The following is a 23,364-nucleotide window of genomic DNA, read 5'->3' on the forward strand; positions in this document are numbered from 1 at the left end:
CTCCTCTATTACTCACTCTCTACTACTCACTCTTTACTACTCTACTACTCACTCTCTACTACTATATTACTCACTCTCTACTACTCACTCTCTGCTACTGTATTAATCACTCTCTTCTACTCTATTACTCACTCTCTACTACTCTCTACTACTCTACTCCTCACTCTCTACTACTCTCTACAGCTCTTTAGTCTCAACTACTGACTCTCTAATACTATCTCTACTACTCTCTACTACTCACTTTCTACTACCCTCTACTACTCACTCTCTACTACACTATTACTCACTCTCTACAACTCACTGTCTACTACTCTACTACTCACTTTCTACTACTATATTACTCACTCTCTACTACTCACTCTCTGCTAATCTATTACTCACTCTCTACTACTCTATTACTCACTATCTACTACTCTCTACTACTCTACTCCTCACTCTCTACTACTCTCTACTCTCTACTACTGACTCTCTACTACTCTCTCTACTACTCTCTCCTACCCACTCTCTACTACTCTCTACTCTCTACCCACTCTCTACAACTCTCTAATTCTAACTCTCTACTACTCTATTACTCACTCTCTACTACTCTATTAAACACTCTCTACTACTCCCTACTACTCACTCTCTACTACTCTATTACTCACTCTCTACTATTCTATTAATCACTCTCTACTACTCACTCTACTACTCCTTACTACCCACTCTCTATTACTCTCTAATTCTAACTCTCTACTACTCTATTACTCACTCTCTACTACTCTATTAAACACTCTCTACTACTCCCTACTACTCACTCTCTACTACTCTATTACTCACTCTCTACTATTCTATTAATCACTCTCTACTACTCACTCTACTACTCCTTACTACCCACTCTCTATTACTCTCTACTACTTACTCTCTACTACTCTACTACTCTCTACTACTCACTCTCTACTACTCTATTACTCACTCTCTACTTCTCTACTACTTACTCTCTACTGCTCTCTAATACTCACTCTCTACTACTCTATTACTCACTCTCTACTACTCACTTTCTACTACTCTATTAAACAATCTCTACTACTCACTCTCTACTACTACCTACTACTCACTCTCTACTACTCTATTACTCACTCTCTACTACTCGCTCTCTACTATTCTATTACTCACTGTTAGACGGCGACCTCAGAGGAGCCCGGGAAGGGAGTCCTGACTACCCTGAGACCCACCCTCAAGTATCGTAGCCGGGCACTGGCGGGAGACTCCTCAGGAGGAGAAGTCTCGTAGCGAGGATCGTACTTCGGGCACCACACGACACAGAAACAACACACCGTGCGTTCTCAGGAACCAATCTTTATCAAATAGGTTAGCACTGCAAATATGTACAAGGAGAGCGCGGGCTCAATGAGTCTCGGAAGGGATAGGGGGTAGCGGGACAGTCTTTGGCACAAAAGTTCAAGGTAAGGATGTACCCGGCGCACAGCTCACAATCCTCGAGCTGGGGGGTAGGCTGGTTGTCGTGGGGTCCGGCGGGACCAGTGGAGTCTGTGGAAGCCGCGAGTCACTCAGCGGGCTCAGGTACAAGTTCGGAGGTCTTACGATCTTCAGGGAGCCGCGAGTCACTCAGCAGGGCTCAGGTACAAGTTCGGAGGTCTTACGATCTTCGGGGAGCCGCGAGTCACTCAGCAGGGCTCAGGTACAAGTTCGGAGGTCTTACAATCTTCAGGGAGCCGCGAGTCACTCAGCAGGGCTCAGGTACAAGTTCGGAGGTCTTACGATCTTCGGGGAGCCGCGAGTCACTCAGCAGGGCTCAGGTAGTTCTAAGTTCCAGGAGCCGTGACCGCGTCAGCAGGCTCTCGTTGTTCCAGCGTCGAATCTGCCGGACAGTCCCAGAGCACCCCTGGTTATAGGTCGACCCCTCTTTGATGTCCGGAGTCTGTGCAGGCAGGGGTCTTGTCACCTGGGGGTCGCTTGTCGGGGGTTTCCTGCCATTGTCTTTTGATCCTTTCAGGGCCGGGTCGGGAGGAGTCCCAGACACCCAGCAGGCGTGGAGCCAGCCTTCAGGGAGGCCGGAGGGCCGATCGAAACCCATCGTCCCAGGGGAGTTCAGAGGTGCGATAGAAACTGCTCCTCCCTCTCTCACCCCTGGAAGCGTGATGTCCTCCAGCCGGAGTGGCGCCTCTAGGCCCGGGTCGCGCTGGGGCCGGGCGGCCATCTTGGTGCATGAAGTGGGCACGCGGGCCCGGGGTGGCCGAAAGGAGAGAGGCCATGGACGAGGGTGTCCGGGTTGAGTGCGTGTGTTCTGGTGGAAAGGCTTGGTGAGGCCGGGGGATAGGGGCCGCCGGCACCAGGTTAGGTGGTGTGGGGACCAGTAGAGCCATGTTACGAGGCCGGGTCCAACACGCGTCCCCCCCAGCTGAAAGCCGGAGAGAACTGCCCATCATCTTGGGGGGTTCTCTTCGCTGAGGCGGAAGAACCGGGAGAGGCCATCGGCGTTGGCGTGGTCCGTCCCAGGACGGTGTTCCACGGTGAAATCCATCCCCTGAAGGGAGATTGACCACCGCAGTAGCTTGGGGTTTTCTCCCCGCATCTGCATAAGCCATCGCAAGGGCCGATGATCGGTTTGGACTTTGAAATGGGTGCCGAACAGGTAAGGGCGTAGTTTCTTGAGTGCCCAGACCACGGCAAAGGCTTTGCGCTCAATGGTACTCCATCGCTGTTCTCTGGGTAACAGCCGCCGACTGAGGAAGGCGACGGGCTGGTCCAGGCCTTGGTCACTCATCTGGGACAGGACGGCCCCAATGCCATGCTCGGAGGCATCGGTCTGGACTACAAACTCCTTGGAGTAGTCGGGAGCCTGGAGGACGGGGGCCGTGCACATGGCCTTCTTTAGGGCATCGAACGCCTCCTGGCAGGCGGTTGTCCACTGAACCTTTTTTGGCTGTTTTTTGGATGTGAGTTCTGTGAGGGGGCCGACAAGGCTGCCATACCCCTTGATGAATCTGCGGTAGTAGCCAGTGAGGCCCAGAAAGGCTCGGACCTCCGTTTGGGTGGTGGGGGGTTCCCAGGCCACGATGGCGTCGATTTTTGGTTGTAGAGGGGCGACCTGGCCACTCCCGACCTGGTGCCCCAGGTAGACTACTGATCCTTGTCCAATTTGGCACTTGCTGGCTTTTACTGTCAGGCCTGCCAGGTGCAGGGCGGTTAGCACCCTCCGGAGGTGCTGGAGGTGCTCACTCCATCCGGAACTGAAAACGGCGATGTCGTCCAGATATGCCGCGCTGAACTGTTCTAGCCCGGCCAGGACTCTGTTTACCAGTCGCTGGAAGGTGGCCGGGGCATTTTTCATTCCGAAGGGCATTACGCGGAAGCGGTAATGCCCATCTGGGGTGGAGAAGGCAGACCGCTCCTTGGCCCCCTCGGTGAGCGCAATCTGCCAGTATCCGCAGGTGAGGTCGAAGGTGCTGAGGAACCGTGCTGCCCCGAGTCGGTCAATGAGCTCGTCGGCTCGTGGGATGGGGTGGGCATCGGCTCGGGTGACGTCATTGAGCCCCCGGTAGTCCACACAGAACCGGAGCTCGGGGGCGACACCGGGGGCCGCTGCCTTCGGGACCAGGACCACGGGGCTGGCCCAGGGACTGTCAGATGGCTCGATCACTCCCATGGTCAACATCTTTGAGACTTCGGCTTGAATGCAGGACCGGACCCGGTCGGGGACCCGGTAGGCTCGGTGTCTCACCGGCGGGCTGTCCCCGGTGTCCACGTCATGGACACACCAGTCGGTGACTCGGGGGATCAGGGAGAAGAGGTCGGCAAATTGTCCTAGTAGCTGGCGGCAGTCCTCTTGCTGCTGGGTAGTGAGAGCTGGGGAGAGATTCACTCCCTCCACGGAGCCATCCTGCTCCTTGACACACAGGAGGTCCGGGAGGGGATCGGACTCATCTTCGGCCCCGTCATCGGTGGCCAACAGGAGGCTTAGTTCTGTCCGCACAAAGTGAGGCTTGAGGCGGTTCACGTGAAGGACCCGGAGGGGATCCCGGGGCGACTGGACGTCCACCAAGTATGTGACTGGGCTCTTCCGCTCAATCACTTTGTAGGGCCCGGTCCACCTGTCCTGGAGGGCGCCTGGCTTCACGGGAGCCATGACCCATACTTGTTGGCCCGGCTGGAACTCGACCAGAGTGGCATTCTGGTCGTACCAGCGCTTCATCTCTTCTTGGCTTGTCTCTAGGTTGGCCTCGGCCAGTGCTCGGAACTTCCTGGTCTGGTTCCGGAGGGTCAGAACATAGTGGAACACATCTCGTGGGGTGGTCTGGGGTGCCGCCTCCCACCCTTCCTTAACCAAGCTGAGGGGACCCCGGACGGGGTGTCCATAGAGCAACTCAAACGGGCTGAACCCTAGGGACTTCTGGGGGACCTCTCGGTAAGCGAACAAGAGGCAGGGGAGCAGGACGTCCCACTTAAGCCGGAGGGGCTCTTCTAGGCCGGTGATCATCCCTTTCAGAGTCCGGTTAAACCTCTCTACTAGGCCGTTCCCCTGGGGATGGTACGGGGTAGTGAATTTGTAGGACACTCCACATTGTTGCCACAGGGACGTCTCGTACCTCGATATAAAATTAGTTCCGCGATCGCTCACGACCTCGCGGGGGAACCCTACCCGGGAAAAGATCCCCATCAGGGCCCGGCCCACTACGGGGGCCGTGACGGTGCGTAGGGGGATTGCCTCAGGGTATCGGGTGGCGTGATCCACCAGGACCAGGATGAAACGGTGACCTTGGGAGGTGGGGGGGTCCAGGGGCCCCACGATGTCGATCCCGACTTGTTCAAAGGAGGTACTGACGACCGGGAAGGGTTGGAGGGGAGCCTTGCGCTTCCCCCCACTCTTCCCGCTAGCTTGGCACGTGGGACAGGACTTGCAGTGGGCTTCTACGGCTGCTCTCATCTTAGGCCAGTAAAAATGGGTCACGAGACGGCTGTAGGTCTTGTCTTGACCCAGGTGGCCGGCAAGTGGGACGTCGTGGGCTAAGCCCAGGAGGAAGTCTCGGAAGCGGAGGGGTACCACCAGCACCCGTCCGGATCCCAGCTCCACCGACTTCTGCTCACTATACAAAATGCTATTTTCCCAATAAATTCGGTGCGTGCCAGTTTGGTCGCCTGCGGCTTGGCCCTCGGCCTGGCGCCGCAGTCCGATCAGGGAAGGACAGGTGGCTTGCTCCCGGCAAAACTCCTCCCGGGTGGGTCCACCCTCGTGGCGCCATTGGGCCAACTCGGGTAGATCGCCTAACTCAGGGACCGGGGCGGTGTCGGACAGGGAGGGCTCGTCGCTGGCGACGGGCCCCTCCGATGGGGGGACGGGAGGACCCTCGGGGGTTACTGCTCTGACTTCTTCGGTCGGGGCGTCTTCGACTTCTCCCAGGGGGGTGAGTCGGGCTGACATAGATCGGGTGGTGGCGCACACCCACTCGGGGAGCCCCATCATCCCTAGGTGGGCCTTGCGTTCGACGTGCTTCCAGGGCGAACTCTCCAGGTCGTTCCCTAGGAGGCAGTCGACCGGCTGGGAGGTTCTTACGGCCACCCTCAGTTTACCTATTACTCCACCCCACTCAAACGGCACCAGAGCTACCTGACACATACTCTCTCTATTATCGGCGGAAATGACTGGGCAAAAGACGTTGGGGAGGATCTGCCCCTCGGGACTAAGTGCCTGAGGACACCGGTGATGCTGGCCCCGGTGTCCCGCAGGGCCTCTATTTGGTGGCCATTGATCTTAACGAGCTGCCCGTATTTCTTCGTGTTGGAGGGCAGGAGGCTACCAGGGACCATCTCCCTATCTCCCAGGGATACTAGGGCCATGGCTGCGGGTTCCCATTCCCCGGCTTCCTCAACCTCCTCCCCCAGAGCTACGTTGGCTATCTGTCTTGCAGGGGTGTTTTGGGTGGCCATGGGGCACTCTGGGTCATTGGCGTAGTGCCCGGGCTTCTGGCAACGGAAACAAGTGACGGTTACCCTGTGTCCCCGTCTCCCGGGGGGTCCGGTTACTGGTGGGGGGGGGCGCTGGGAAAGGTGGAGATTGGGTCTTCGGAGGACTAGGCTGGGACTCTCTCTGGCCTCCCTGGTTCCCCCCTCCTCTCTGGCGGGGTGGTCCCTGACTGGCTCGGGGGTATTCTCCTATCATGCCCCGGGTGACCCGGGTGTTGGTCCAGCGGTCTGCTTCCACCGCCAGCTTCCTGGGATCGGTGAGTTTGCTGTCGAGCAGATGCTGGCGTAGTTCCACAAAGCAGTTCGCAGCCAGGTGTTCCCACAATAGGAGGTCGGTGAGTTCCTCAAGAGTGGTGACTTTGCTGCCCTTGACCCACCCATCGAAGGCCCGACTAAAAAAGTTTACATATTCTACCCAGGTGGTGCCCGGGATTTTCCTGCAGTCCCGGAATCGTTGACGGTACATCTCGGGGGTGAGACCGTACCTTGTGAGTAGAGCCTCTTTCATGTGGCTGTAGGAGGTCTGCAGAGAGAGGGGTAGGTCGAGCAGGGTGTCTCTTCCTTCGCTCAGAAATCGTCCCCACAACCCTGCCCCCCAGTCCTTCTGCGGGACCCGATGGGAGGTCATGGCGACCTCGTAGGCCCTGAACCATTGCTGAATGTCATCGTTTTTATAATATTCCTTGACAACATCTTTGGGGATGTGGACCTTCTGCTCCGCTGGGGAGGTCGCCTCTCGGTTTCCCGGGGGCCTCCCTTCCTCACTTCTGGCCTTGAGTTCGATTTCCTTCAAGCTGCGTTCGTGCTCCAGTTGGAGCTTCCTTCCTTCGTGTTCCCGTTGGAGCTTCTTCTCTTCTAGCTCGCCTTGCACGCGCATTTGCTCTACTGCTAGCTTTTTCTCTGCTAACTTTAATTCGCCTTCGATTTTGAGCTTAGCTAACTCGAGTTCGTGATTGCGGCTTCTCTCTCTGTCCGCGAGTTCCTCCGGGGATAGGCCCCCTTCTGGTACGATGTTTCGCACCTGATTGTTGCTGCTTTCGCCTTGGGGAGGTTCGGCCTCGTCGGGGCGCTCCCCCGTGTTTTCCGGGCGGGAGGCCCCGGTATCCACCCAGGCTTTCAGTGCTTTCTGCAAATCTTCCTTGGTGTTGAGACCGGTGGTAGCGATTCTAAGTTCTTTGCAGAATTGCTTTAGTTCTTTGTGTGTGTATTCTTCTAGTTGTTCCACCTGGAACACCCTGTTGGCGTTTATTTCTGCGGGGATCACGGTGTTTCCTTCTGCCATCTTTGTTGGTAGTGCGTCCGTCGTTCACAGTACGATCTCTCGGTGATGGGCCCGAATCCCGTCGCTGCCACCAATGTTAGACGGCGACCTCAGAGGAGCCCGGGAAGGGAGTCCTGACTACCCTGAGACCCACCCTCAAGTATCGTAGCCGGGCACTGGCGGGAGACTCCTCAGGAGGAGAAGTCTCGTAGCGAGGATCGTACTTCGGGCACCACACGACACAGAAACAACACACCGTGCGTTCTCAGGAACCAATCTTTATCAAATAGGTTAGCACTGCAAATATGTACAAGGAGAGCGCGGGCTCAATGAGTCTCGGAAGGGATAGGGGGTAGCGGGACAGTCTTTGGCACAAAAGTTCAAGGTAAGGATGTACCCGGCGCACAGCTCACAATCCTCGAGCTGGGGGGTAGGCTGGTTGTCGTGGGGTCCGGCGGGACCAGTGGAGTCTGTGGAAGCCGCGAGTCACTCAGCGGGCTCAGGTACAAGTTTGGAGGTCTTACGATCTTCAGGGAGCCGCGAGTCACTCAGCAGGGCTCAGGTACAAGTTCGGAGGTCTTACGATCTTCGGGGAGCCGCGAGTCACTCAGCAGGGCTCAGGTACAAGTTCGGAGGTCTTACAATCTTCAGGGAGCCGCGAGTCACTCAGCAGGGCTCAGGTACAAGTTCGGAGGTCTTACGATCTTTGGGGAGCCGCGAGTCACTCAGCAGGGCTCAGGTAGTTCTAAGTTCCAGGAGCCGTGACCGCGTCAGCAGGCTCTCGTTGTTCCAGCGTCGAATCTGCCGGACAGTCCCAGAGCACCCCTGGTTATAGGTCGACCCCTCTTTGATGTCCGGAGTCTGTGCAGGCAGGGGTCTTGTCACCTGGGGGTCGCTTGTCGGGGGTTTCCTGCCATTGTCTTTTGATCCTTTCAGGGCCGGGTCGGGAGGAGTCCCAGACACCCAGCAGGCGTGGAGCCAGCCTTCAGGGAGGCCGGAGGGCCGATCGAAACCCATCGTCCCAGGGGAGTTCAGAGGTGCGATAGAAACTGCTCCTCCCTCTCTCACCCCTGGAAGCGTGATGTCCTCCAGCCGGAGTGGCGCCTCTAGGACCGGGTCGCGCTGGGGCCGGGCGGCCATCTTGGTGCATGAAGTGGGCACGCGGGCCCGGGGTGGCCGAAAGGAGAGAGGCCATGGACGAGGGTGTCCGGGTTGAGTGCGTGTGTTCTGGTGGAAAGGCTTGGTGAGGCCGGGGGATTGGGGCCGCCGGCACCAGGTTAGGTGGTGTGGGGACCAGTAGAGCCATGTTACGAGGCCGGGTCCAACACTCACTCTCTACTACTCTCTACTACTCACTCTCTACTACTCCAGTACTCACTCTCTACTACTCACTCTCAGCTACTCTATTACTCACTCTCTACTACTCTATTACTCACTCTCTACTACTTTCTACTACTCTACTACTCACTCTCTACTACCCTCTACTACTCACTCTCTACTACACTATTACTCACTCTCTACGACTCACTGTCTACTACTCTACTACTCACTTTCTACTACTATATTACTCACTCTCTGCTACTCACTCCCTGCTAATTTATTACTCACTCTCTACTACTCTATTACTCACTCTCTACTACTCTCTACTACTCTACTCCTCACTCTCTATTACTCTCTACTCTCTACTACTGACTCTCTACTACTCTCTCTACTACTCTCTCCTACCCACTCTCTACTACTCTCTACTCACTCTCTACTACTCTCTAATTCTCACTCTCTACTACTCTATTACTCACTCTCTACTACTCACTCTCTACTACTCTATTAAACAACACTCTCTACTACTCCCTACTACTCACTCTCTACTACTCCCTACTACTCAGTCTCTATTACTCTCTACTACTCACTCTCTACTACTCTACTACTACTTTCTAATACTCACTATCTACTACTCTATTACTCACTCTCTACTTCTCTACTACTCACTCTCTACTGCTCTCTAATACTCACTCTCTACTACTCTATTACTCACTCTCTACTACTCACTTTCTACTACTCTATTAAACAATCTCTACTACTCTCTACTACTCACTCTCTACTACTCCCTACTACTCACTCTCTACTACTCTATTACTCTCTCTCTACTACTCACTCTCTACTATTCTATTACTCACTCTCTACTACTCGTTACCACTCACTCTCTACTACTCCAGTACTCACTCTCTATTTCTCACTCTCTGCTACTCTATTACTGACTCTCTACTACTTTGTTACTCACTCTCTACTACTTTCTACTACTCTACTACTCACTCTCTACTACTCTCTACTACTCTCTACTCTCTACTTTTCACTCTCTACTACTCACTCTACTACTCTCTACAACTCACTCTCTACTACTCTCTAATACTCATGCTCTACTACTCACTCTCTACTACTCTATTACTCACTCTCTATTACTCACTCTCTACTACTCTCTACTACTCACTCTCTACTGCTCACTCTCTACTGCTCTCTTCTACTCACTCTCTACTACTCACTCTCTACTACTCTATTACTCACTCTCTACTACTCTCTACTACTTACTCGCTACTCCTCTCTACTACTTACTCTCTACTACTCCCTCTCTACTACTCTATTACTCACTCTCTACTACTCACTCTCTACTACTCTCTACTACTCACTCTCTACTACTCACTCTCTACTACTCTCTGCTACTCACTCTCTACTACTCTATTACTCACTCTCTACTACTCTCTACTACTCATTCTTTCTACTACTCTCTACTACTCACTCTCTACTACTCTAATACTCACTCTCTAATACTCACTCTCTGCTTCTCTATTACTCACTCTCTACTACTTTATACTACTCTACTACTCACTCTATACTACTCACTCTATACTACTCACTCTACTACTCTCTACTACTCACTCTCTACTACTCTCTCTCTACTACTCTCTACCACTCACTCTCTACTACTCTCTACTACTCACTCTCTACTATTCTATTATTCACTCTCTACTACTCACTCTCTACTAATCTACTACTCACTCTCTACTACTATATTACTCACTCTCTACTACTCTATTACTCACTCTCTTCTACTCTCTACTACTCTCTACTCTCTACTGCTCACTCTCTACTACTCTCTCTACTACTCTCTACTACTCACTCTCTACTAACCTCCTCTACTTACTCTCTACTACTCTCTCTCTACTACTCTCTACTACTCTCTACTCTACTACTCACTCTACTGCTCTCTCTACTACTCTCTACTACTCACTCTCTACTACCCTCTACTACTCACTCTCTACTACTCACTCTCTACTACTCTACTACTCACTCTCTACTTCTATATTACTCACTCTCAACTACTCACTCTCTACTACTCTATTACTCACTCTCTACTACTCTATTACTCACTCTCTACTACTCTACTCCTCACTCTCTACTACTCTCTCCTACTCTCTAGTCCCTTGTACTGACTCTCTACTACTCTCTCTACTACTCACTCTCTACTACCCTCTACTACTCACTCTCTACTACTCTATTACTCACTCTCTATGACTCACTCTCTACTGCTCTACTACTCACTCTCTACTACTATATTACTCACTTTCTACTACTCACTCTCTGCTACTCTATTACTCACTCTCTACTACTCTATTATTCACTCTCTACTTCTCTCTACTACTCTACTCCTCACTCTCTACTACTCTCTACTACTCTCTTCTCTCTACTACTGACTCTCTACTACTCTCTCTACTACTCTCTACTACCCACTCTCTACTACTCTCTACTACTCTCTACTCTCTACCCACTCTCTACTACTCTCTGGTACTCTCTACTCTCTACTCACTCTCTACTACTCACTCTCTACTAGTCACTCTCTACTACTCTCGCTACTACTCACTACTACTCTCTACTACTCACGATTGAGTTCTTTAAATATACATAATAATCCACAAGGCATCCCTATCTTCTTCAAGTCCGCCCAAAGTATTTCATGATTCACCTAATCGAAGGCCGCCTAAATATCTACAGAACAGCAAAAATGATTTTCTTTCAAATCAATTGCCTCTCTTGCTATGTCAAAAGAGTGAACACATTTAAATACACCTTTGTCTATGGATATCAATCCTTCATCATCAGTGAAGTATTTTTAAGATTAATTTATTTAAGACTTTTTCCCCACATCCATTTATCTTAGCATCTTATAATGCTTTGAATAAAGGTAGGGACACTTTTTATGAATGGTTTAGAATAGATATGTAGGATAGAAGGATCTCTCTGGCATTGAGACCCCCATTTTTTCCCTGTTGTCAATGTGCTTTGCCTGTAGTTCACTGGGATCCTGCTAACCAGGACCCCGGGGCATTGCTCTCTCCTCTAAGTGACACGGTCAGTACTTTGTACATCCCACAATTGGCATACTGGGGTACCCTTGTAAGTCCCTAGTATATGATACTGAGGTACCCAGGCCATCGGTACTCCAGGGGTCTCCCATGTGTCTGCAGAGCTGTGATTGAAGTCTGTGTGAAATTGCGCTTACACCTTCATTTTCGATATAAGGTTTCCTTTATATGCGGTCACGACCCTTTTAAAATATAAGGAACTCATTTCAAGAAAATGCTTATCATTGTTGCAAGTATCTGATTTTTTGCAATAACTTTCTCATGAGCCTGAAAAGAAGAAGAATATAATCAAAATGTCTAAATTAATTCAACTTTTGTAGTATTTACCTATCACAGGAAGTAGCCCGGGGAGTGTATTGATTAATTGTCACTTCAGCTGAAATGAGTAATATATTCATTTGTAAATACAGAGATCTTTATCAAAACACAAACTCACACACCCAAAAATATATTTATAATGCTAACACAATAAGTGAGGAATAGAAAATAAGTGACATTTGTGACCCCAGATTGACCAAGCCGCACGGTTGGCTTCACTCGACTTTTCTCTTCTTACCATTATACAATCCCCCTGCCGCTCACCCCGCCCTCCTCCAAAACCTCAAGTGAATCCCCAGAATCTCATCATCACCTTTGTACCCAAGTGAACATCCATCCCCATCTCTCATTGCCTGCAAAAGAACAATCCTGCCTTCAGCACAGGCACCGTTGCTCCATGGTGCAAGCGTGCCTGCGTTGGTGCTGGGCTGCAGATTGTGTGCCAGTGCAGCCTGTAAAACAGGCACCGTTGCTCCATGGTGCAAGCGTGCCTGCATTGGTGCTGGGCTGCAGATTGTGTGCCAGTGTAGCCTGTAATACAGGCACCATTGCTCCATGGTGCAAGCGTGCCTGCGTTGGTACTGGGCTTCAGATTGTGTGCCAGTGTAGCCTGTAATACAGGCACCATTGCTCCATGGTGCAAGCGTGCCTACGTTGGTACTGGGCTGCAGATTGTGTGCCAGTGTAGCCTGTAATACAGGCACCGTTGCTCCATGGTGCAAGCGTGCCTACGTTGGTACTAGGCTGCAGATTGTGTGCCAGTGCAGCCTGTAAAACAGGCACCGTTGCTCCATGGTGCAAGCGTGCCTGTGTTGGTGCTGGGCTGCAGATTGTGTGCCAGTGCAGCCTGTAAAACAGGCACCGTTGCTCCATGGTGCACGCGTGCCTGCGTTGGTGCTAGGCTGCAGATTGTGCACCAGTGCAGCCTGTAATACAGGCACCGTTGCTCCATGGTGCAAGCGTGCCTGTGTTGGTGCTAGGCTGCAGATTGTGTGCCAGTGCAGCCTGTAATACAGGCACCGTTGCTCCATGGTGCAAGCGTGCCTGCATTGGTGCTGGGCTGCAGACTGTGTGCCAGTACAGGCACCGTTGCTCCATGGTGCAAGCGTGCCTGCGTTGGTGCTGGGCTGCAGATTGTGTGCCAGTGCATCCTGTAAAACAGGCACCGTTGCTCCATGGTGCAAGCGTGCCTGCGTTGGTGCTGGGCTGCAGATTGTGTGCCAGTGCAGGCACCGTTGCTCCATGGTGCAAGCGTGCCTGCGTTGGTGCTGGGCTGCAGATTGCGTGCCAGTGCAGCCTGTAATACAGGCACCGTTGCTCCATGGTGCACGCGTGCCTGCGTTGGTGCTAGGCTGCAGATTGTGTGCCAGTGCAGCCTGTAAAACAGGCACCATTGCTGCATTGTGTGAACATCTGTCCTTCTGGGTGGAGCTTCAGGTGGACATTTGACCAATACTGCTTTGGGTGTTTGCACGTTCTGTTGGACAATCACCCACATCTGCACTAGCACAGCAACACAACAGCTAACAGCACCTGAAACCAAATTAAAAACCTGAAGAAACCAAACATTTCATTTATGACTTCAAACTGTGACACACTCCCTGGTCCTGTCCTCTCCCAGACTGACTATATTTTTTGTTTTTTTGTTTTCCGGAGTTTTATATAGCGCAAACTTGCCCCGAAGGCATCAGAGCGCTTTACGAGAGCACCAGTTGAATTACACAAGGACACATTTATTTTTTTAGGCACAGGGAGTTTAAGTGATTTGCCCAGAATCACAGGATGTTGAGCGTCGTTGCCGAGACCTGAACCTGGTTCCTCAGATTTGAGCTTGACCGCCCTTGCCGTTAGGCCACATCCTCTCCCCAAATCAATGTGGGGAGACTATGGAAACTCCCTTCTGGCCATCACCACCAAGGTGACTTTTGTCCAATGAAGCTGCCACTCAATGCTTCAATGAGACTGGCAAATGGAAGGAAAAGGTCTGGGTGCATTAATAAAGCATCCTGCTGCACAACCCATGCTTAATGACATTAAAAAGAAACACAGGACTGTCTCTGAGGTGCTGTGGGAAACCATCTACTCTCTGTGAATCTAAACCCAACCTAAAGAGATGAGTGGAGCGCAGTGCACTTGTGAATATGTGAATGTAATATCATGACACAGGCCCTGATTCATGTACACAATTGTATAGTTTCCAGGTCCAGATTAATGTACATTGCTATGTTGCTAGTCAGCTGGGTTCAAGCCTCATTAAAATGCACGAGAGATTCAACTCCCTGCTTGGCACAGAATGAACACAGAATTGAGAAATGACCTTTGACCTGTGATATCCAGGCTGCTTACCTCTGGGACAGTCACAGACGCCTTGTGTGGGTGCTGGTTCGGTCGATGCTGCCCTGGGAGAGCTTCTCCTGTGTTCACTCTGCACTTACTTCAGTTTACTGAAGGAGTGCGTCATACCTTAAGGAGGGAACACACCCCCTACAGCTCTGACGCTTGGAGGGCGGGGCCATCATGGGACAGACAGACAGAACAAACACGAGCCTTCCCACACCCTGGTCTTCCTCCAATATCTTTTCAACGTTTGTGCAACGAGGACGTGGATTGACTCCAGCAGCCTTTATTTACTTTGCGTCATCTTCAGTGCACCCATCCCCGGGGTGAATAACACGTGACAACCACGCTGAGCACTGTGCGACTTAAAAACAAATCACAACAATGGTGGAAGCAAAAAAGGCCTGAGGGGTGAAATGTTATCTACTCTAGAAACAGCAGCACCGCAGCTGGACTTTCACCCACCATCAATCCCAGGAAAAGGCCAACACCCAGCCAGTGGGGCCACCTATGACCCTGGCTTCTTTGCAACTCCTGCCAGAGCCTCTGTGACCCTTGCCTTAGAGATCACAAAGGCAGCACCACCAAAAAAGCATTTGCAATACAATAGGTCTCGCATGTGCGAGAGTTAGAGCTATTGACGTTGTAAATGTAAATGTTTTTACTTCTCTTTTTTGAAGTGAAGTAGATGCATGTGGAATGTAGTAGAAAGGTGTGCAGTGGAATTATATGGAAAGCAATTATCCATGCAGCGCCCGAATTGGCCATACAAGAGGAAAAATGTTAAAACGGCAGGCCTACCCACAACTTTGCAATGAAAAACTCTTAAAATGTTTAAATTAACCTTTCTTTTTTAACAGCTTGCTAGCAAACCTGAGATTTACAGAATGGAACAAGTCGCCGCACAAAAGAGGTCTCAAAATGTCAATAACTCAGCGAACATTGCTTTATCAAAATGCATTTTAAAACATGATCTTATCACATGAGACTTATTGATATATTGCTTTATAGTTGCAATGGTCTTAAATAATCACACAATAAAGGTTGATTGATTGATTGATTGGATAGTAATTATGTGGTACATTATTATCAATCAATCACATAATTTGTAAAGCGCACTACATCCCCATGAGGGTTTTAAGGCGCTGAGGGGGGGGAGGGGTGCTGTTACTCGTCGAAGAGCCAGGTCTTGAGTTGTCTCCTGAAGGTCAGCAGGTCTTCGGTCTGTCGCAGGTAGAGGGGAAGGGTGTTCCAGGTCTTGGCGGCGCGATGGGAGAAGGACCTCTGGATGCATGGGACCGTGGCCAGGGCGTGGTCAGCGGAGCAGAGATTCTTGTTGGGTACGTAGAAGGAGAGTCGACTATTGAGATAGGCTGGGCCGGTTTTGTGGAGTGCTTTGTGTGCGTGGATCAGGATTTTGAAGGGGATTCTTTTGTCAACAGGGAGCCAGTGCAGGTTTCTCAGATGGGGGGTGATGTGGTTGCGGCGCGGGACGTCGAGGATCAGGCGTGCGGAGGCATTCTGGATTCTCTGTAGTCTACTGATGAGCTAGGACGAGGCTCCGGCGTAGAGGGCGTTTCCGTAGTCGAGTCTGCAGCTGATTAGGGCCTGGGTGACTGCGGATGGTGTTGAAACAGGTGGAGGAGACTGCATTGACTTGTTTGGTCATGGAGAGTTTTGAGTCTAGGATGACTCCCAGGTTGCGTACGTGGTTGGTGGGGGCCGGGGGGAACCCCAGTGATGTGGGCCACCAGGAGTCGTCCCATGCGGAGGGGTTGGATCCGAGGATGAGGATTTCCGTTTTGTCTGTGTTCAGTTTGAGACGGCTGTCCTCCATCCAGTCGGCGACGGCCTTCATTCCCTGGTGGAGGTTGGATTTGGTGGTGAGGGTGTCCTTTGTGAGGGAGAGGATCAGCTGAGTGTCATCGGTGTAGGAGATTATGTTGAGGTCGTGCTGTCGGGCGATGCGTGCTAGTGGTGTCATGTAGACGTTGAACAGTGTCAGGCTGAGGGAGGATCCTTGAGGGATGCCACAGATGATCTCGGAGGCCTTGGATCAAAACGGGGGGAGGCGGACTCTCTGCGTTCTGCCGGAGAGGAGGGAGGTGGTCCAGTCCAGGGCCTTGTTACGGATCCCTGCGTCGTGAAGGCGTGTGCGTAGTGTGAGGTGGCAGACGGTGTCGAAGGCGGCAGAGAGGTCCAAGAGGATGAGGGCCACCGTCTCGCCGTTGTCCAGCAGGATTTTGATGTCGTCTGTGGCGGCGATGAGGGCGGTCTCGGTGCTGTGGTTGCTGCAGAATCCTGATTGGGACGGGTCAAGGATGTTGTTGTCTTCGAGGTGTCGTGTGAGCTGGGTGTTTACTATCTTCTCGATGACCTTCGCTGGGAATGGAAGCAGGGAGATGGCCCGGAAGTGGAGTGGGATCGTGTGTTATGGAGAGTAAACGGTATAGGATTTTGTGTTGTGGATTGCTATGTAGAGGAGTTGATTTATGTGGTGTGCTATTGAATTTTGTGGTGTGATGTGGAATTATGTGGTGTGGATTTTATATATGCGGTGTGTTATGTTATTGTGTTGCTGATTTATAGTATGTTTAACTTTAAGTTTATTTATTGTGCATAGTTATTGAAAACCAATGCAGTATTTGCTTTAAAAAGATGCAATAAAATTATTGTTATACAATAAGAAAAACATAAAACATAAAACAGAAGCTAACATTATTATACATTGTACAAAGTTAGCTCATTTATATTATGTGGTTTCTTGTTGAATTATGTGGTTTGTAATGGAAACATGTTGAGTTCATTTGAGGGCCATGGAACTATGTAATGTTGAGTAAAAATAAGCTGAGTGGAATTATGTTGCATGGTATGGAGTATATTTATGTGGATTGTTGCTAAATGTTATATATTGGTTTTATACTGGTTGTATTTATGCGCTAGTGAGAAAATATATGAACTCTCATGCAGTGCTTAGGTCAAGAAAAAAGCAGTTCTTTAAAAGTGAGCAATGTAATGACACCAGTCAATTAGGAATGCTTAAGAGAGTAACAGACACACATGGAAAAGGCAAGTCATCGATTGAGAGTGATTGTAAACTCAACCAATGGTAAGCAGTGGGTGGGCTGCAAGCCCCTTTACGTGTTGGTAACACCACAATGAGGCAGCTGTATGAGGATGTATGTTTGACTAAATATATGTACAAGTGCAAACCCATATTTCATTAAATCCATGAATTTTCAATTGTAAAAACATTATGAGAGAGTGGTACACATAGAATAATATTTAAAAAAGTAGCTTTTAATAATATAGAATGCTCTAGGGTGAGGTGAAATAGCATGTGAGAAGGATGGAGATATTAAATTAATTAAAGCAAAAGAATAAGCAGTGTGCATAATACGCCAGGTCTGGTGACTGGATGTATGACATTACAACGCGTGCAGTTACAACGCGTGCAGTTACATCGCATGTGTTACAACGCATGCGATTTTACAACGCTATGCCATTACAACGCAAGTCTTTACATCGTCTTGCGCTAGATGGCGTGCTAACATTAGAAAAGTGTAATTTACTATTCTAACTCCAGTCCACGTAACAGTAGGGAAGGTGTTGGGATAGTAAACTACACTATTTGTAATGTTAGCACGCCATCTAGCGCAAGTTGATGTAAAGACTTGCGTTGTAATGGCATTGCGTTGTAACATCGCATGCGTTGTAACGCATGCGATGTAATGGCTGCGCGTGGTAAAAACCGCATTGTAATGGCTGTTCCCCTGGTGACTTAGTGGAACAACGTTGCCACTATGAAAATATGTGCTTGGCCTGTCTCAGAGTTTTAAAAACTACAGGGTGGTCACAGCCTGTTATCCTTTGGAGGTCGGTTTAATAAGTACCATTAACATACGTACGTAAGAAAAAGCACCTGTGATTGTGCTCGAAGACGCCTCTAGAGCGCAGCATGTGACGTTCAATTACAAGTGTTATTAACAAAAATGTTCTAGCTTATGTATAAAAATGAACTGATCTCTATTTATTTTGATTTTAACAGAACACACGTCAATGGTAATAAGAATTTAAACTTTGTGTGAAAAAAATATTAACAGACCTAGTAGGGTTGCAGCATATTTGATGTTTTTGTAAAAAGCAGCATAAGGACTGGTACAAAGAGGCCCAAATTCAATTGCAAATGCAGGTCTGGTAAGGGGCAGCTCCTGCCAACACCCTAAAAATAAAATATAAAATAATAATAAACTCTTGTTTATTTTCATCTTATTTTTTTTGCTTGGAGCAAGGGCTTGGGGGCGGGGCCCGCGAGATGACAGGCTGGAGGCAGTGTTGGGCACTGCTTTTCAGTGCGCATGAAGATCTGTCCGGCCGTCTCACACCCCAGCTGCGTTGCAGGGTTAGAGAGAGCGAGGCGCAGGCCGCCGGTCTCACCGGGAGGGCAAGTCACTGGCACTCAGGACAATCCTGATGCCGCTTTCAGCAGCATGAAAGTAGCTTCACAATTGGCCACTGTGCATTCTGGGAGCCTGTGCCTGCAGAGGACAGGGGCACAATGCAGCAACGCGGTGATGTGGCAGGTGCATGTTTGTCTCGTCCGTCCCCCCCATCCTCTCTAAACTCCCCCCACCCACCACTCTGTAAACACACCGGCCACACATGGGTCTGGTAATGACAACATGACAAACACAAGGAGATGATGGACGGAGCTCTGAAACTTTTCAAACGCTCACCCCCAGTCACAGATTTGGATTGAATCCATCATCGTTCTTTAGCTCACTTCGACAACCAAGTTCAGACCCAGCCATATGCAAATAACTCTTGACCCTGTGCTTCATGAGAACAGTCCCACCTGAACTGCCAAACTAAATCTTCCTTGGACCGGAAACAAGCATCCTGGGAGCAGGCTTTCCTTAATCCAGTGGCAAAGTGAGCAGGGGACCCACGTCTGGGCTTACGCTGCCAAATAATGGCAAACAAAGCAAACACAAGGAGATCATGGACGGAGCACTAAAACTTTTCAGACACTCACCCCCAGTCACAGATCTGGGTTGAATCCATCATGATTCATTAGCTCACTTCACCACCTCAGTTTAGACCCAGCCATATGCAAATCAGTCTTGACCCTGTGCCTCATGCCAACAGTCCAGCCCAATCTGCCAAACCAGATATTCTTTGGACCGGAAACAAGCATCCTGGTACGGTTTTGGGGTAACACCCCTCATCAGCCAGGCTAGCTCGAATCCAGTGGCAAAGTGAGCAAGGGACCCACGTCTGGGGATACCCTACCAACTTAGGGCAAACAAAGCAAACACAAGGAGATGATAGACGGAGCGCTGAAATAACAACATAACCCAGCAGTTCAATAAAATAACAAAGACTAATTGTGTGAAGCTGAACATTCACTGTTTTCAAAAAGGCAAAATATTAGTAAAACACACAAGTGTGAGGTTAAGAAGAAGCATCAAGAAAAGAAGTCAATAGAAGCAATAGAACCCGAGGCTCAGAAATTCAGGGAGGTCTCCGGATATGCATTAAATAAGGGAAAACCCAAATAAATGTGAACTATAAAATTTAACTGGATAGACAATAGAGTCGTCACCAAAGCTAGATATCTTGGGGTGAATATCGTGGCCAATACTGATTTCATAGTTGGGGAAATTTAGTCCCATTAGTTTTAGAGATGAAACCGGCATTGCATCGGCGATATAACTTACACCAGTACTTAGTTGGCCAGTAAAACGTTCTCACAATTATTTTTCCCTAAAATGCTATCCTTCTTCAGAGCTATCCCTCTCGAATTTAATAATTCAATGCTAAAGAAATTTGACATTCTTTTCTCACAGTTTATATGGGCTCATTCGCAGCCAAGAAGGTCCCTCAAGTATCTGTCTCTTCCTCGGGAGAGAGGTGGCTGGGCGCTCCCAAACCTACAAATATATTATTGGGCCACCATCATGCAGATATGTCCTGTACTGCTACAAGACCGGCCGCAAGCACAAACTACAGATCTCCCCTCCCCGTTTGAGCTGTTACTTGGACCAGAAGCTTGGGGATGTTTACGGCGTCAGTCGAATATGGGTACTATAAGAAAGTAAGGTTCAAGACCCTTGTAGGAACTGTTAAGGCCTTCACCGCTGTCCGTAGACTATTAGGGATTGGGAGAATGAACCGCTATACGCCTATAAGTAGCAAGGAGAATCTGCCAGATATATTCAGGGGCTCTTACTTTTCAACGTGGCTTAACACCGGTATCAACAGACTGGGGGACTGTATTCTCCTGAAGGGGTCTTGGCATTTGAAGATCTTAAAACACAATTTGCTCTAAGCCATAAAGAGGTTTTTAAATACGTAGCTATAAGGATTTTTTTATCATGGAAGGCAGGCGGGCCCTCGGGGTTTGTTAAATGCGAATTTATAGAAAGACTGACAGATCCAAATACCCCTTGAATCGTGACCATCCATGGCATTCTAATCAGCTTAATGCCGGATGATTTGGCTAGGATCCCCGGGAAACGGCAATTGAAATTAGACATAACTGACAATGTTTTGCAGTCAGCTCTTCGATCTGCTCACACCGATATACTATCGGCCAACTTGCAAGCCCAGTTCTACAAAATGCTTTTTTTCTATTTTATACCCTGAGTAAAATTGGGAACTGGGGAACTGGCAGAGGCACTCAATGCCCCCGATGTTCTGGATGGAGCGCGGACTCTACACATATGTTTGCCATGTGTGAGAAGCTTGCCATCTGTTGTAAGAGATTCAAGGTTTCCTCAATGCAGTTCTATCTCGAGATGTTCTACTAACTCCTACCACCGTTTTAGTGGGAGTGCAAGAACCAATAAACAGAAAAAATGCAGGGGCCCCTATTTGTATTGCTATGGCAATAGACAGGCTTTGTATCGCTTTGGTTTGGCTGGACCCCAATCCCCCTTCATTTCAGCAGTGGATGGCTCATCTATTTTCAAAACTTGAACAGAGTGTGCGCACTCGCACTTAATTAAATAAGGTAATTGACGTTTAAGGTAGGTCGTAGGTGCAGACGGGTTAATCCCCCTGAGTAGGGATGCAAATATAGGAGCGTGTCACTCGTGCTTCACTCAAAAATGGAATTTAATCCTCCACTTAAATAAATGAAGTAAACGGTGGTATTACTCCAAAGTTGCTTGAGTTTATTGAGCATTTACATTCAAAATGTTCAAATAATGTCTTTAACTCATGTGGATTCCAATATTGGTTTGAAGTAGAACTTATTATCTAGAATAGCCTGGATACCCAATGCATTTCGGGCTATCAAAGCCCTTCGTTAGGGGCGACACTGTAAATGAGGGGAAACGAGGAATCAGCCTATGTACTGACAGTACAATGTGTGTAAATATGGAATCAAATGTGACAGTGAACCTCGGTGTTCATAATTTTGAAAAGAAAAGAAAGTGAATGCTGGTCCCAACATGCAGAAGATGATGCTTTAACAGCGAGAGTCATACGTGGATACAACGGCCGTTCATGAGCAGTGTGAAAGCCTCAGTATAGAAAACCTCGTATCGTAGAAACAACGTGTAGAAAAACGGTGAAAGTGCTCCCATAGTGAAAGTTATGCGTCGGTGTCGGAAAAAGAGTCCATAATGGATAGATCACCGTAAATTGCCAGAATGAAACTTAATGGATTATGAGACTAAGCGAAAAGGTGCAGAAAGAGACGAACAACGTGAAAACGCAAACAACGTGAAAAACAATGATGTAAACTTACGGTTTAAGAAGTCTATATTCAGTGTCTGCTGTGTATAAGAAATTCACGGCGTAACCGGAAGCATAACCGCTGGCCAGCGTGTGACGGTTGATACCAGAAAAAACAAGATTAGAACGTGTTGGACTACAAGAAAGAAAGACTTGTAGCTCAGTCTTAGAATGTCGTCGCCAAAAGGGAAAAGAATAACCAGTGCAGAAGAGTGCATAGTAAACAAAACTCGTGACAACTAATGAGTGTCTAGAAAAGAAGATGTGGTATAGCCACGGGGTGTACGGACTAGTGCTGGTTCCTGTAGTGTCCTCAAATAGTGCGTATATCCGTTGTGTTTCTTCTGGAGTGTACATGAAAGTATCAGCTCTGCGTTCAGTGGTATTTTCAATATCATCCATTGGTATATTGGTGCAGGAACCAGCACTAGTACTGTGGTAAATTTAAATTACCTAGACTTAATTTATGCGGTAAAATTCAAGAAGAATAACTCAGTAAAAATAAGAGGCAGAATCCGTGGTATTTGAGGTTATAAAAGGGAATTTATTCCTTACAAAGGAATGATGGTGGTTCAAACCAGGCAATCGAGTTCCGTCACCACGAAGGTTCAGGAAGGGATCAGCAATACATTATTGACAGGTTGTCATATTTATATGAAAATACATTACAGTAAAGACATATGCAGAAGGCGTTACAGCTGAGAAGAGAGATAAGAATACACATACGTAATAAAAAAAGGCGTTACAATAGGCGTGCATAAAGGCGTATACTAGAAACGTCATTATAATGATGACACAAGTGGGTGGATCCATAAAAGAATCCTGCAAAATCAGCAGAAATACATGGCAGAGATGCGCGCGCAGCCGCATGACGTGTGATTGACGTGTAACTAGAGGGTGAAGGGAACTTGACATTTAGCCCTACATGAGGAGACAGAAGTCTGGGATGTCAGGACAACCTAATCCCAAATCATATCTAATATCTTGTGTTTAAGGAACTATATTATCTGGAAGGAAAGGTCTTTTCGGACAGAGTCTATTCTATACTGACTGCTAGTGCGTGTACAAGCGTCTAAGTGTCTACATGAGATGCGAGGGGGCATAGGCCTACCATGGTAACAAAAGTCATGAATTACTTGCACGGAGACAGTAAGGCCGGGCCCTTTGCTCTGCAGCTGGAGGGATGTTTACCTAAGCTACTAGACAGGAATGCATTTCTCGAGGAGCGGAGCAGATAACTTGAAGGCTGAACACAGTTTTGGCAGGCAACAGGCCGGGCTAGGCACCGTTAGCCGCGCAGGAAGTAAGACAAAGTTCATGGATACAGAT

General features: G+C 49.0%; 1 protein-coding gene across 2 annotated transcripts in view; it reads right to left on the reverse strand.

Annotated features, from left to right (window-relative positions):
- LOC146859549 (CD5 antigen-like) overlaps positions 1-14,407 on the reverse strand; it is a 756,734-nt gene extending 742,327 nt beyond the window's left edge. Inside the window, exons 1-2 of one of the 2 annotated variants that reach the window (XM_085650247.1) lie at positions 14,302-14,406; positions 11,965-12,013 (exon numbers count right to left, since the gene is read on the reverse strand). The gene's annotated coding sequence lies outside the window, so the exon portion shown is untranslated. Of the gene's footprint in view, positions 1-11,964; positions 12,014-14,301 lie in introns of both variants that reach the window. The other variant, XM_085650246.1, reaches the window with a different exon arrangement.
- Between the last annotated feature and the right edge of the window lie 8,957 nt (positions 14,408-23,364).

The sequence above is a fragment of the Triturus cristatus genome, chromosome 3_2, assembly GCF_964204655.1.
Source record: "Triturus cristatus chromosome 3_2, aTriCri1.1, whole genome shotgun sequence".
Lineage (NCBI taxonomy): Eukaryota > Metazoa > Chordata > Amphibia > Caudata > Salamandridae > Triturus > Triturus cristatus.